This window comes from Rhinatrema bivittatum, chromosome 1 (assembly GCF_901001135.1).
Source record: "Rhinatrema bivittatum chromosome 1, aRhiBiv1.1, whole genome shotgun sequence".
In the NCBI taxonomy this organism is placed as follows: Eukaryota; Metazoa; Chordata; class Amphibia; order Gymnophiona; family Rhinatrematidae; genus Rhinatrema; species Rhinatrema bivittatum.
Genome location: NC_042615.1, coordinates 814,121,701 through 814,135,647, shown reverse-complemented (window position 1 = coordinate 814,135,647; position 13,947 = coordinate 814,121,701). Strand labels below are relative to the sequence as shown.

General features: G+C 50.3%; 1 protein-coding gene across 1 annotated transcript in view; it reads right to left on the bottom strand.

The window, feature by feature from the left end:
- The window catches only part of CNTFR (ciliary neurotrophic factor receptor), an 841,002-nt gene that overhangs the window by 647,716 nt on the left and 179,339 nt on the right, over nt 1-13,947 (bottom strand). The window lies entirely within an intron of this gene.

The following is a 13,947-nucleotide window of genomic DNA, read 5'->3' as shown; positions in this document are numbered from 1 at the left end:
GAGGCTGGCAGGAAGAAATTCACGCAAGAGACTGCCAGGTAAAGCCCAGGACGGAGAAGGGAATTTAAACTGCGCCCTTCCTTTTCGAGTTAACAAGGTTAGCCCGGCCCCATGCAGAGAGGGAAATGACAGCTTGCAAAATAAGTTAGTGCTTGGGTAAAAAGCCAGGTTTTCTGTGGACGGTGTTTCCCTAAATATACCCACTTAAAGAAACATACGTCCGAAGCCTCGCTTGTCCGCCACACGTATCCCAACACCCCAAAGTGGGGCTGTAGGCTCAGAGCTATAAGTCAGCCCGCTGTACCCCAGAGAATGCCCGAGACTTTTAAAAACTACAAGTCCCTTTCCCCTTTAATTCTCTGCCTTTTTTTTTTTTTTGGGGGGGGGGGGTGACTTGATAACCTTGCAACCTCTATTGGAATACAGAGCTATGAAGCAGGGAATCAACGGTCCCCCACTGTGCCCCTTCTGTAAGGACGGCCGCCGCTGAGCGCCTATGCAATGGATACTGCTGTAATAGTGAAGCCGGCCGTTTTGCTACCCGTGGTACTGGGTTTGACCTCGGCACGGTATAAATTCCACAATCTGACATTAGCAAATGGAACTTGGCAGCTGCCCGGCTGTAGGCACACACTGCAGAGCAGCTGAAATCAGCAGCCAGAAACTATGTTCATTCAATTACCTCTCCTTACTGTATAATCCACTTAATTCCTACGATGGCCTGGATACGAATCAATACAATATTTGGTCATAAATTACCGGGAAATTGGTTTAAAGGTACATAAAAACCGATCTTCTCCAATTTTTGCATGGGCTGCTTTCTACGGGGGGGGGGGGGGGGCGGGAATGGGGGAGGGGGGGCCTGCACGCCGGCTTGCAGCTCAGCTGGAACCCGAGCGAACCTTCCTCCTCTGCTATTTACGACAGGCACAGCCAAAAGCCGAGGTGCCATGGGTAGTCAGGTGAGGGCGGCCCCCCCCCCCCCCCCCACACACACACACACTCCTCCCATCTCTTGGTAAGACGACAGTCACTGCTGCATTTCCCCGGGTGCGTGCATACTCCTGAATCCCAGGCATACCATGGCTGCTGAGAGGCCCTCCCTCGTCAGGGCCTGTACCCGCTGCCACCACGGTAATCCCAGTCCCTGCTGGCCCGGGAGGCAGAGGTTGGGACCAAGAACCGGACTCTGGCGCCGTGGGGTCAGGCCCTTGCATGTAGTTTTTGGAAGCTACACGAGCATTCGGACGGGAGGATGTCCCAACTTTTGCACTAGTGCTAAACTGGAAAATGAGTTACGAAAGCTAGAAGGTCCTGGCATTAGTAGAGAAGAATAAAGTGCCCAGAATGGTTACTCTACTCTCATGGGCACAGGGGTTTGGGTTTGGTTTTGAGTTTTTTTGGGTGGGGGGGGGGAGGAAGAAGGCTGCAAATCATGGATCAGTTAGGTTCCATATTAGGTGCTACCACCCAAGAAAGAGATCTAGGCGTCATAGTGGATAACACATTGAAATCGTCGGCTCAGTGTGCTGCAGCAGTCAAAAAAGCAAACAGAATGTTAGGAAATGTTAGGAAGGGAATGGTGAATAAAACGGAAAATGTCATAATGCCTCTGTATCGCTCCATGGTGAGACCGCACCTTGAATACTGTGTACAATTCTGGTCGCCGCATCTCAAAAAAGATATAGTTGCAATGGAGAAGGTACAGAGAAAGAGACTGGAACAGCTCCCCTATGAGGAAAGACTGAAGAGGTTAGGACTTTTCAGCTTGGAGAAGAAACGGCTGAGGGGGGATATGATAGAGGTGTTTAAAATTATGAGAGGTCTAGAACGGGTAGATGTGAATTGGTTATTTACATTTGGGCCGATTCAGTAAAACGCGCAGGAGAGCGGGCGCTCCGAGGCGAGCGCCCGCTCTCCCAACGTGCACCCAGGCCACTCTCCTGGGCGCTCAATTCACTATGCAAATGAGGGCCCGCGCTAATAAGGAGGCGCTAGGGACACTAGCGCGTCCCTAGCGCCTCCTTATTGACAGAAGCGGCAGCTGTCAGCGGGTTTGACAGCTGACGCTTAATTTTACCGGCGTCGGTTGCTGAACCCGCCGACAGCCACGGGTTCGGAAAACAAATGCCGGCAAAATTGAGCGTCCGTTTTCCAACCTGCGGGCCATGGGCAGATTTTTTTTTTTTTTTAAGATTTTTTTTTTTTTGGGGCCTCCGACTTAATATCGCTATGATATTAAGTCGGAGGGTGTACAGAAAAGCAGTTTTTTCTGCTTTTCTGTACACTTTCCTGATGCCGGCCGAAATTAAGTCCTGTCTTTGGGCAGGAGTTAATTTCTGAGAGTAAAATGTGCGGCTTGGCTGCACATTTTACTTTCTGTATCGAGCAGGCATGTTGAGGGCGCTATTAGTTTCGGGGGGGGGGTTGGAAGTGCGTTTTCTATGCGATATTACCCCTTACTGTATAAGGGGTAATAATAGCGTGTCAAAAATGCGCATCCAAACGGGGGCGAACGGTGCACTCGGCCTGAGCGCACCGTACTGAATCGGCCTGTTTCTCAGATAACAGAAGGACCAGGGGGCACTCCATGAAGTTAGCAAGTAGCACATTTAAAACGAATCTGAGAAAATTATTTTTCACACAACGCACAATTAAACTCTCAAATTCATTGCCAGAGGATGTGGTTAAGGCAGTTAGTGTAGCTGGGCTTAAAAAAGGTTTGGATAAGTTCTTGGAGGAGAAGTCCATTACCTGCTATTAAGTTGACTTAGAAAATAGCCACTGCTATTACTGGTATCAGTAGCGTGGGATATACTTAGTGTTTGGGTACTTGCCAGGTACTTGTGACTTGGATTGGCCGCTGTTGGAAACAGGATGCTGGGCTTGATGGACCCTTGGTCTGACCCAGTAGGGCAAATTCTTATGTCCTAATAAAAAAGCCAGGAGGCAGTCAAGGCCCTGAAGCCTCAGGTATATTTTGGTGTCTGAATGTGATCCAGCTGTCAGCCTCCCCTGACCGTTAAGGAAGCAGGCGAGCTCCTCAAGCTTGGAGGGGGAGGGGAGGGGGTCCCGAGTCAGCCATGTGCCCGCCCGTGTTCCGCCCAGGACCCTCCAATGCCGAGCTGTAATTCAGAGAGATGCAATAAGGCAGGCAGCGGCAGCAGCAGCAGGGAAGGCCCACGTGCAACATTACAGAACAACTCCATGTTCTTACTTCGCTGCAAAATAAATTACACCCAGATAATTCCTATCTCCGGGACTCAGCTGTTTGGTTGCTGTGTTTTGTCGAGCTGCTTCACATCAAACTCTTTCCCTTCTGCTTAAAAAAAAAGTACCAAAAACGCCAGCACATGAAAAAGACAATTAGTTATCAGCGTCCCCGCCTGCTGCTTGAGCACTTGGAGAAGGCTCAGCTGGCCCCGTAGGGTTGCAATTCGCCTAGCACAGTTTGTCTCCCTGAGGCGAATAATACATTTTTTAAGAAACATAAATATGCAAGGTCCAGACCTGGACTTTACTCTTCGCCCAGTCAGGGCCGGCGGAAGCACTAGGCGAGCTAGGCCTGTGCCTGGGGCACTGACAGTTAGGGGGCCTGGCCGCCGCTTCAGGCGGCAGAATTTTGAAAGGGCAAAAAGTGCCCCTTCAAAATTCTGCGCCCCTCCCCCCCTCCCCGTCGTGCCGCCCTCACGACGCCCCCCTGATAGTCCAGCGGAGGACCCGGGGGCGATCTGCCGCTCCCGGGGGCCTCAGCTGCCACTAACCAAAATGGCGCCGGTGGCCTTCAGCCCCTACCATGTGACAGGGGCCAACCAATGGCACCGGTAGCCCCTGTCACATGGTAGGGGCTGAAGGGCACCGGCGCCATTTTAGTTACTGGCAGCCATCGGCCCAGGAGCGGTCGATCGCTCCCGAGCCCCCCCCCCCCCCCCGCTGGACCACCAGGTGATTTTATGAGTTTTGCAGGGGGTTGGGAGGGTGGGGGAGTGGGGGAGTGAGGGAGGGAGTGGCAGCATGTGGTCCTCGCCCCCTAGAGTTGGGGCTGCGACCGGGGCTGGGGGTGGCACGACAGGGGGGGGGGGGCGGCGCAAGGCTGAAGGTGCCTAGGGCGCCCAATCCCCTTGCACCAGCCCTGGGCCCAGTCCATCCGTACATTGGTAGCCTTGCTTCTCTTACAGGCCGATCCAGTAAAAGTCGCGGGAGAGCGGGCGAGCACCCGCTCTCCCGTGCGCGCGATTCAGTATTTAAATGAGAGCCCGGGGAAAAAGAGGCAGCTGTCGAGTTTGACAGCAGACGCTCAATTTTGCCGGCGTCGGTTCTCAAACCCGCTGACAGCCTCGGGTTCAGAAACCGGACGCCGGCAAAACTGAGCGTCCGGTTTTCAACCCGCGAGCCGCGGACCCATTTTAATTTTTTTTTTTGTTTTTTTAAATTATGTTTTACTTTCGGGACCTCCGACTTAATATCGCCATGATATTAAGTCGGAGGGTGCACAGAAAAGCAGTTTTTACTGCTTTTCTGTGCACTTCCCCGGCGCCGGCAGAAATTAACGCCTACCTTTGGGCAGGCGTTAATTTCTGAAAGTAAAATTTGCGGCTTGGCTGCACATTTTACTTACTAAATAGCGTGGGAATACCTAATAGGGCCATCAACGTGCATTTGCATGTTGCGGGCGCTATTAGGTTCGGGGCGGTTGGACGCGCGTTTTCGACCCCTTACTAAATAAGGGGTAAAGATAGCGCGTCGAAAACGCGCGTCCAAACGCGTGTTAACAGTGCTCTACACTGGAGCGCACTGTACCGTATCGGCCTGTTAGAGAGAACAGCGAGCCCATAAATGCTGTCGGAGAGGGGCTGGGTTTATTCAATGCAGGTCAGACCTGGCGTCTCCGCACTGAGCTGGGCCAGGTGGGACACGCCAGCCTGGCCGACACGACGCTTTCAGAAGGCCCTCTCTGCCAGGTTGGGCAGCTCCCCGCAATTTTTTTTTTTTTGCAGAAAAACAGAAGAAACGAAGCGAGAGAGAGCGCGGAAAATAACGATCATGGTGCGTGAAAACTGAAACCCTACCGCTAAAATGGGGGATTTCTGCTGGGGGGGGAGGGGTTTACCAGATCTCAACTCGAGATCACAATGATATGAGCACTGGGACTTAGGGAACGGCACGGCAACCGAAACCCTGAATCCGAGGGGGCACCGGGAACACGATTTGCAGCTCACGAATGCTCATTACTGAAGGTACATACCTCACCAGCATTCATACTCCCTTTTTGTATTTACTGAACATGAGCTTTTAAGGGCTCAAGAAACCGAAGGATTAATAGCACTGGCCAGAGCCAGGAACTGTAATCAGGTACACAACTGCATGAAATGAACCCCAGTCCTGATCTGCAGCACCCCCCTTACTACTTCAGTACTGAGATCCCCCCCCCACACACACACACAGCTCTCTGCTCCTACACCTTAACTTCTGTCCCGCAGCACCAGCCACCTCCCGCTATACCAGCACTGAGCTCTACAAACAGCCCTGCCCCTGCACCTCACTCCTGCCCTGCGGTGCAACATCTGCTAGCCCAGCCTTGAGACCCCCTTCACATGCACAGCCCTGCCACTGCACCTCACTCCTGCCCTGCGGTGCAACATCTGCTAGCCCAGTCCTGAGACCCCCTTCACATGCACAGCCCTGCCACTGCACCTCACTCCTGCCCTGCGGTGCAACATCTGCTAGCCCAGTCCTGAGACCCCCTTCACATGCACAGCCCTGCCCCTGCACCTGCCCTGCGGTGCAACATCTGCTAGTCCAGTCCTGAGACCCCCTTCACATGCACAGCCCTGCCCCTGCACCTGCCCTGCGGTGCAACATCTGCTAGTCCAGTCCTGAGACCCCCTTCACATGCACAGCCCTGCCCCTGCACCTGCCCTGCAGCACCTTCTGCTAACCCAGTCCCGAGACCCCCTTCACATGCACAGCCCTGCCCCTGCACCTCACTCCTGCCCTGCGGTGCAACATCTGCTAGTCCAGTCCTGAGACCCCCTTCACATGCACAGCCCTGCCCCTGCACCTCACTCCTGCCCTGCGGTGCAACATCTGCTAGCCCAGTCCTGAGACCCCCTTAACATGCACAGCCCTGCCCCTGCACCTCACTCCTGCCCTGCGGTGCAACATCTGCTAGCCCAGTCCTGAGACCCCCTTAACATGCACAGCCCTGCCCCTGCACCTCACTCCTGCCCTGCGGTGCACCTTCTGCTAGCCCAGTCCTGAGACCCCCTTCACATGCACAGCCCTGCCCCTGCCCTGCGGTGCACCTTCTGCTAGCCCAGTCCTGAGACCCCCTTCACATGCACAGCCCTGCCCCTGCACCTGCCCTGCGGTGCACCTTCTGCTAGCCCAGCCTTGAGACCCCCTTAACATGCACAGCCCTGCCACTGCACCTCACTCCTGCCCTGCGGTGCACCTTCTGCTAGCCCAGTCCCGAGACCCCTTCACATGCACAGCCCTGCCCCTGCACCTCACTCCTGCCCTGTACCAACCTTGCTTTTCCAGTACTGCTAACCCTCTCCCCCCCCCCCCCCCCCCCCCCACACACACACAAGACCTGCTCCACACCTCATTCCCGCCCTGCGGTGGCACCTTGCTACTCCAGCACTGCAACACAGCTCTGCTGATACACCTCAAGTCTCCAGAAGATGAAACCAGAAATATTTCTTATCTCATTTAGCTCTTAGAGGAAACTAAATCATTAACATTCTCGTTTCACTTTTGATGTTTCTAAATTTCGTGCCCGAGGCGAAGTGTTTGAAGTTATTGAAAGATGATAGCCTGTAGTCTTCTGCATAATCGTGGAGCGAAGATTGGCGTTGGGCTTATTATCTTTAGAAAAAGACCTCTGTGCGCCGGAAATCTGTCTAGGGGATACCTTGCCGGCAGAAATGTCCCTTTCAATATAGTTCATTGTGCTCCGCGGCTTATCTAATCAGGTAACATTCTTTTTTCCTCAAAGTTTTACCTCTTATTTTTAATTTGTTGAGCAGGGAGGCCAGAAAACCGAGCAAAGCACTGAAGCACGGAGACACAAAGCAGCTGGCCCGAGGCTGCACGAGGCTGGGACTTGCCCTTAGCTCAAGGTCAAACACAGCGGGAAATATCCCAGCGCTTCTCCTGAATTACAGTCCAGCGCTCTTCCCACTAAACCCTGCCTTCTCCCGAGTGTCTGGCCGACCGTACAAGGGCATCCGCATAAACCCCGTGAATATGGAGGAATTGAAGGGGTTCAATTTCGTGACCCCCCCCTGAAGTACGAACGAGCAACTGAACATCCTCCGACTAATCATGCCAGCAGTGAAACGCACAGCCATCTTGAACATACTAATATTTGCAACGCAAATGATACGTAATGCGTAGTGACGCAGTGGCGCACTAACTTTTAGCGTAACGTAACGTAACTCCATTTTGGAATAATACTTTGTATTGTATTAATACGAATGCCGATGTAAAATGTCTAACACGTCAATTAAATGACGAAACAATAGTCTGATCTTAAGCTACACCTACTAGAGGACCACGCTAGCTAATGCTAATGCTAATGCTTCAGCAATTTGTGAAATGTTTGTTCAGCAAAAACCAGGACGCATGTGTGAAAGATAAGAGTTGTAAAGTGCATAAAAGTTTGCTCCGAAGGGGGCGAGGCATGCAGTTGTACTGAGCCTTTGTCTTAGCTGCATCTTGCTGGCAATAAAAGTCTATCTTTACGGATCAGTTGTCTGGACCTCCTTACTGACTAAAAAGAGACGGTTACATTTGGCGAGCCAGCCAGGAGGTACCGGGGACGCTATTTTAGCCCCCCAGTGGGTCCGGTAGTTTGGTGGTGGAGCGATCCCCCAGACGCACCTGGTGAGTGGCCACCGCTGAGTTCAGCGATCAGGTTTCTGAGGGGACCGTTCCACAGAAATTCTTCTGAGACCTCTGGGCTGGTGATCTGGGAAGAAGGCTTTCGTGACGATCGGAAGAACCCTGCAGGCGAGTATTATGGGAATGATGGGAAAAGTGAAGAATAGCTAAAAGAGTAGCAAATAACCGGTCCATCCGTGAGGGGACCGAGGGGGCTTTGATCACACCCCAAGCGGTGGTTTGGTAGGAATTGCATTCCGAAAGCCACGCGCATAAAAAGAGGAAAAAGAAGTAACGCGTACGATAGTGGGAATAGGTTTCTTGTTGTGTGAAAGAGAGTGAATGGTCTCGCAGTTCTAGGCCGGGCTGACCGCGTCCTAGTCGGGGCGATTGTGACCCTTTTGTGTCTGACGGATACGGACCCCTTACCTATCCGTCTTCCCTTCCCTCCTTTGTCTGTGAATTCTATCCTAATGGGAGGGGGCTATTCAACTCCACTAAAAGTTATGACGGAACACTATAGTGAAGTGTTCGATAAACGTAAATGTACGAAGCCCGGAATGATTCAGCGATGCACCCATAAGTGGCCCGGTTTGTGTGTAAATTGGCCTCCGGAAGGAACTTTCAATTTCCAAACGGCCACAAGGGTCCTGAAAATAGTTGAGAAAGAAGAGAATCCGGGTTGCCCTGAGGATAAGCCATACATAACTGCTTGGATTGCAGTTATCGAGGATCCTCCGAAGTGGGCAAAGAAGTTAGTGGAGGGAGCCGCCCTCGTAATGGTGGCGCAAGTAAACAAAATGGGAGACCGGAAGTCCTCAAACCGGAAAAGAAAGGGAAGGGCGGCCATCTTAGGAATAAAGGACCATGCGTCATCTGCGGCGGCCATGTTTGTAGTGCAAGGGAATTCACGGACTCAAGAAAAAAAAATTAAACCCCTGCCGCCTGCAGTACTGCCTGACGCAGAAGATCTTCTGCCGCCACCCTATGCCCCTAGCTGCCCTCAATCGTATAATGCGCCACCAGATCCCCCAGCTTCCGCCGATACCCAAGTTGATCATGAAATAATGCCGGTTCCTGAAGTACGGCTTGAAGCGGAAGCGGCGGCGGCAAAAGTTGAAGACGGCGGCGAGTCGTCCATGTCAGGCGGCACTCGCAGTAAAACCCAAGCCGCAAGTTTGCAACTACCAATTAGAGAAACAACCACCGTAGTTCCCGTGGTCCCTACTGAAGAAAACGAGTATAATACTACGCAAACTATAAAGTTGTTTACTTACATACCTTTCACTTCCAGCGATCTTTTTAACTGGAAACAGCTTGGCCCCTCTTACGCTGATAATCCAGATCAGATGCTAGATTTTTTACGAGGAATTTTTGCAGCCCATAACCCTAACTGGGCTGACATTCGGCATCTTGCCTCCATCCTTTTTACCACCGAAGAACGCCGACAAATACAATTAAACATGGAAGAAGCAGCCCGGCTGGGAGCCGGGTCAGACGGTAATCCAGATGAAGTAGTGAGAGAGCATGCCCCTGTCGCCGATCCCAACTGGGATTTCCAGACGGCTGCAGGGCGAGCCCACATTGCTGCATACCAAGTCGCCTTTCTCGGAGCTTTAAAGAAAGGAAAGCAGAAAGTCATGAATATGGGAAAGATCCACGACGTGGTGCAAGGAAAAGACGAGACTCCTGGAATCTTTTTGGAGAGATTGATGGATGCATATCGGCAATACAGTCCATTCGACCCAGAGGACCCCAAGAGTCAGTCCGTCATAGTGATGAGCTTTGTCGGACAATCCTGTCCCGATATCCGCCGGAAGTTACAGAAATCAGAAGGATTTGAGGGAATGACTATTAGCCAGTTAAAAGCCATGGCTGACAGAGTTTATGTAAACCGAGAGCCGGACGGAGACAAGAAAGAAAAGAAAGAAAGTAGAAAGTTAAGAGAAAGTGTTAGTCTGTTAGCCGCAGCGCTGGAAGAAACGAATTTCGGAAACTCGGCCAGGCACTATCAGGGATATCCTGGGCCGAGAGGAAGGGGCAGGTCACCCTCGAGGGGACCGCCCAGAGGACGAGCAATTAGAGGAGGATCGTTTAGGGGTGGAAGGATGCCGTTGGGAGCCAATCAATGTGCATTTTGTAGACAAGAAGGACACTGGAAGTCTGAGTGCCCAGAGTCCCTGCAAATGAAGCAGGAAGGATATACTCCGTCCAAACCAAAGGAAGCTGAATGGCAGATGACTGTAGGAGAAACCTCTGGCGAAGACAGTAGTGAAGCATGACTAGAGAAGGGAATTCTTCCATTCGATCCCTTAGTAGAAATCAAAGTAGGGACTGAGACATTTAAGGGATTGTTAGATACCGGGGCACAAAGATCAGTCATGACTACCGCTATTACCACGCCCACTTCGAAAAACATTTCTATTGTAGGGGCCTCTGGAAAGCCACTTATCGCTCCCTTTCTTCAGAAACGACAGGTTCGAGTGGGAGGACAATTAGTATCTCATCAGTTTCTCTACGTCCCGGGATGCCCAGTTCCCCTCATAGGGAGAGACCTTCTTTGTAAGTTAAGAGCCAACTTACAATTTGAATCGACAGGAGAAATAAGAGCATCCTTCGCTGATAACCCAGTCTCTCTCATCTGTCCACTCCAAGAAGAATGGAGATTACATCTCCCCATAGTCGAACATACTACTACGCACCGATATGGAGAAAACACCGTCCTCAATGAAAAGCGCAGACAGCTAATGGACAGTATACCTAAAGTATGGGCTGAACAAAACCCAGGAGGAATAGCCATCAACGCTACCCCTATTTGGATCGAGATGAAACAGAATGCACAGGTGATAAATCAATCTCAATACCCCATTCCGTATATGGCCAGACAAGGAATTCAGATACACCTGCAAAGATTGTATGATTTGGGCATTCTCCGGTGAATCCGATCTGCTTGGAACACCCCTTTGTTGCCAGTAAAGAAGCCTGGATCAAATGACTATCGACCAGTACAAGACTTAAGAAAAGTGAATAGTCAAGTAGCAGATCTAGTAGCCCTCGTCCCAAATCCGTACTCAATCCTGGCTCAAGTCTCTCCTGCATCAAAGTGGTACAGTGTCATTGATCTCAAAGATGCCTTCTTCTCCGTCCCGGTGGCGGAGGAATGTCAAAAGATTTTTGCTTTCACATGGGAAGATGCAGATACTGGAGTAAAGCAGCAGTACACATGGACTCGGTTGCCTCAAGGGTTTAGGCACTCACCTACGCTGTTCGGTGAGCAACTGGCAAAAGATTTAAAGACTTATCAAGTAAAGTATGGGCCAGTCATACAATACGTGGATGACCTTCTGTTGTTTCGAGAGACGTACCTCGAATGTGCGGTATCCACTCTTCAGCTGCTAAAGACGTTGTACTCAAAAGGGTATCGTGCAAGTAAAAAGAAAGCGCAAATCTGTGAATTGGAAGTAGAGTATTTAGGCTTCCAAATACGTGGAGGAACCCGATGTCTGGGGATTTCTCGCACCAGTTCTATAAGAGATCAACCTGTACCCACTTGCAAGAAAGAGCTCCGGGCGTTCCTTGGAGCTGCAGGATACTGTAGGCTGTGGATTGCTAACTATGCAGTTATTGCCCAACCCCTGTACGACAAGCTGCGGGGTAAAGAGGCAGAATCTCAACCCTTCCAATGGGAAGGAAACGAACTGGCAAGCTTACGTCAACTAAAAGAAGCCTTAATTGAACCACCTGCCTTAGGATTGCCAGATGTGATGAAACCATTCCATCTATTCGTCGACGAGAAAAAAGGCATGGCCATAGGGGTATTGACTCAAACCTTAGGCTCATGGGAACGACCTGTTGCATATCTGTCAAAAGGAATGGACAATGTGTCAAAAGGATGGCCGGGATGCCTCCGAAGCATTGCTGCTGCATGTCTACTGATACCCGAAGCTGTTAAGCTAACATTTGGACAGATTTTACAAGTAACAACTCCTCATACTATCCAAGGACTGCTAGAGACCCATGGACCAAAATGGATGACAAATTCACGTCTTGTAAAGTACCAAGCGTTATTATGTGAAACTCCAGAAATTCAAATACAGGACAGTAAAAATCTGAATCCTGCAACTTTACTCCCAACCCCCACTTCAGTTTCTCATAAATGTGGGGAAATTATGGCAACAGTACATTCCAGCCGACCCGACTTACGCGACCAACCCTGGCAAGGAGCATGGACTTTATTCACTGATGGAAGCAGCCAGGTTATAAATGGAATCAGGGTCGCTGGGTATGCTGTAGTCTCCGAAGACGACATTGTTGAAGCCGAACCCCTACCCCCAGGGACATCAGCGCAAAAAGCTGAACTAATTGCGCTCACAAGGGCTCTGCAGTTGGCAGAAGGAAAAACTGTAAATATTTATACTGATTCAAAGTACGCTTTCCTTACGATCCAAGTGCATGGAGCTTTATACAAGGAACAAGGATTCCTAACTGCAGAAGGGAAACAAATAGCTAATGCATCGGAGATACATCAATTGCTAGACTCTGTATGGGCACCAAAGAAGGTAGCTGTCATGCATTGTAAAGCCCATACAGGGAGAACTGATCCCATCACCAAAGGAAACCAATGGGCAGATAAGACTGCGAAAGAAGCAGCACGTGTGCAATCACCACATACTTCAACTCCCACTTGCCCACTTCTACAGTTCACGAATGAAACCCCCATTTATTCAACGGAAGAAAATGATTGGGCACAAACTGAACAATTTCATCAGCAGGATGGGTGGTGGATTGTACAAGAAGATAGGGTATGGATACCCGACGCCCTGGCATGGACTGTTGTCAGAGAAGCCCATAATAAAACCCATCTCGGTCGAGATGCATTAGCAACACTGTTGGCAAAAACTTACTACATTAATAGACTCTTTCAGCTAACTAAATATGCTGTTAATCAATGTGTTACCTGTGCAAGGAACAATCCCAGAAATGGACCTGGTCCAGCCCCTGGACATATACTGCGAGGAACAACTCCGTTTCAAGTTTGTCAAATCGACTTCACCCACATGACTGCTTCAAAAAGATACAAAGCAATGCTGGTAGCTGTCTGTACTTATACCGGATGGATCGAAGCCATACCCACGCGAACTGAGACTGCCAAGGAAGTAGTAACATTGCTTCTCCATAAAATTTTACCACGATACGGATTACCACGGCAGATAAATTCAGATAATGGACCAGCTTTCACCAGTGAAGTCACGCGACGTCTGAGTCAAATTCTGGGCATCCGATGGCACCTGCACTACGCCTGGAGACCTCAAAGTAGCGGAGCAGTTGAACGAGCTAACAGGACACTAAAAAATCAGCTCGCTAAATTGTGTCAGGAAACAAAGACTAAATGGCCAGACATCCTGCCATTAGCTCTACTACATGTCCGATGCACCCCCCGGAAGTCGGGTTTAACACCTTATGAAATGATGTACGCAAGGCCTCCACCTCTTCCATCTTTTCCTGAATCGCTGCAAATACAAGGGGAAATGTCTCTCAGTAACCAACTCAAAGGACTATATAACACAGTTATTGCGATTCAAAATTACACCTGCGACACTGAACCATTAGTCCTGCTAAACCCGATTCATCCATACCAGATCGGGAATTCGGTGTGGATAAAAGACTGGGATGAGTCTGATTCCCTCCAGCCCCGATGGAAAGGGCCGTACACTGTATTGCTAACTACTCCGACAGCTGTCAAAGTTTTTGGATGTCCTTCATGGATTCATTGGACACGTCTCAAACCAGCTTCAGCCAACTGGCAGGTCTCCAGGATTGGAGACCACAAATTAAGATTCACCCAAGGCAGGCCCAATGCTAGTCCTGAGTAAAAAGATATCAGTAACTGCAACTGAATATTAATGTGTCCATTTCTCTCCTTCCTTTCAGAATCCATTACTTATGAATGCAACCATCTACGTCATAAAGCAATGTCACAGATTCCGACTTCCAAGATCTACGTTGCATCCATCTTCTACATTCACTTACTACTCTTCTGTACACCGACTACCTCTGTTT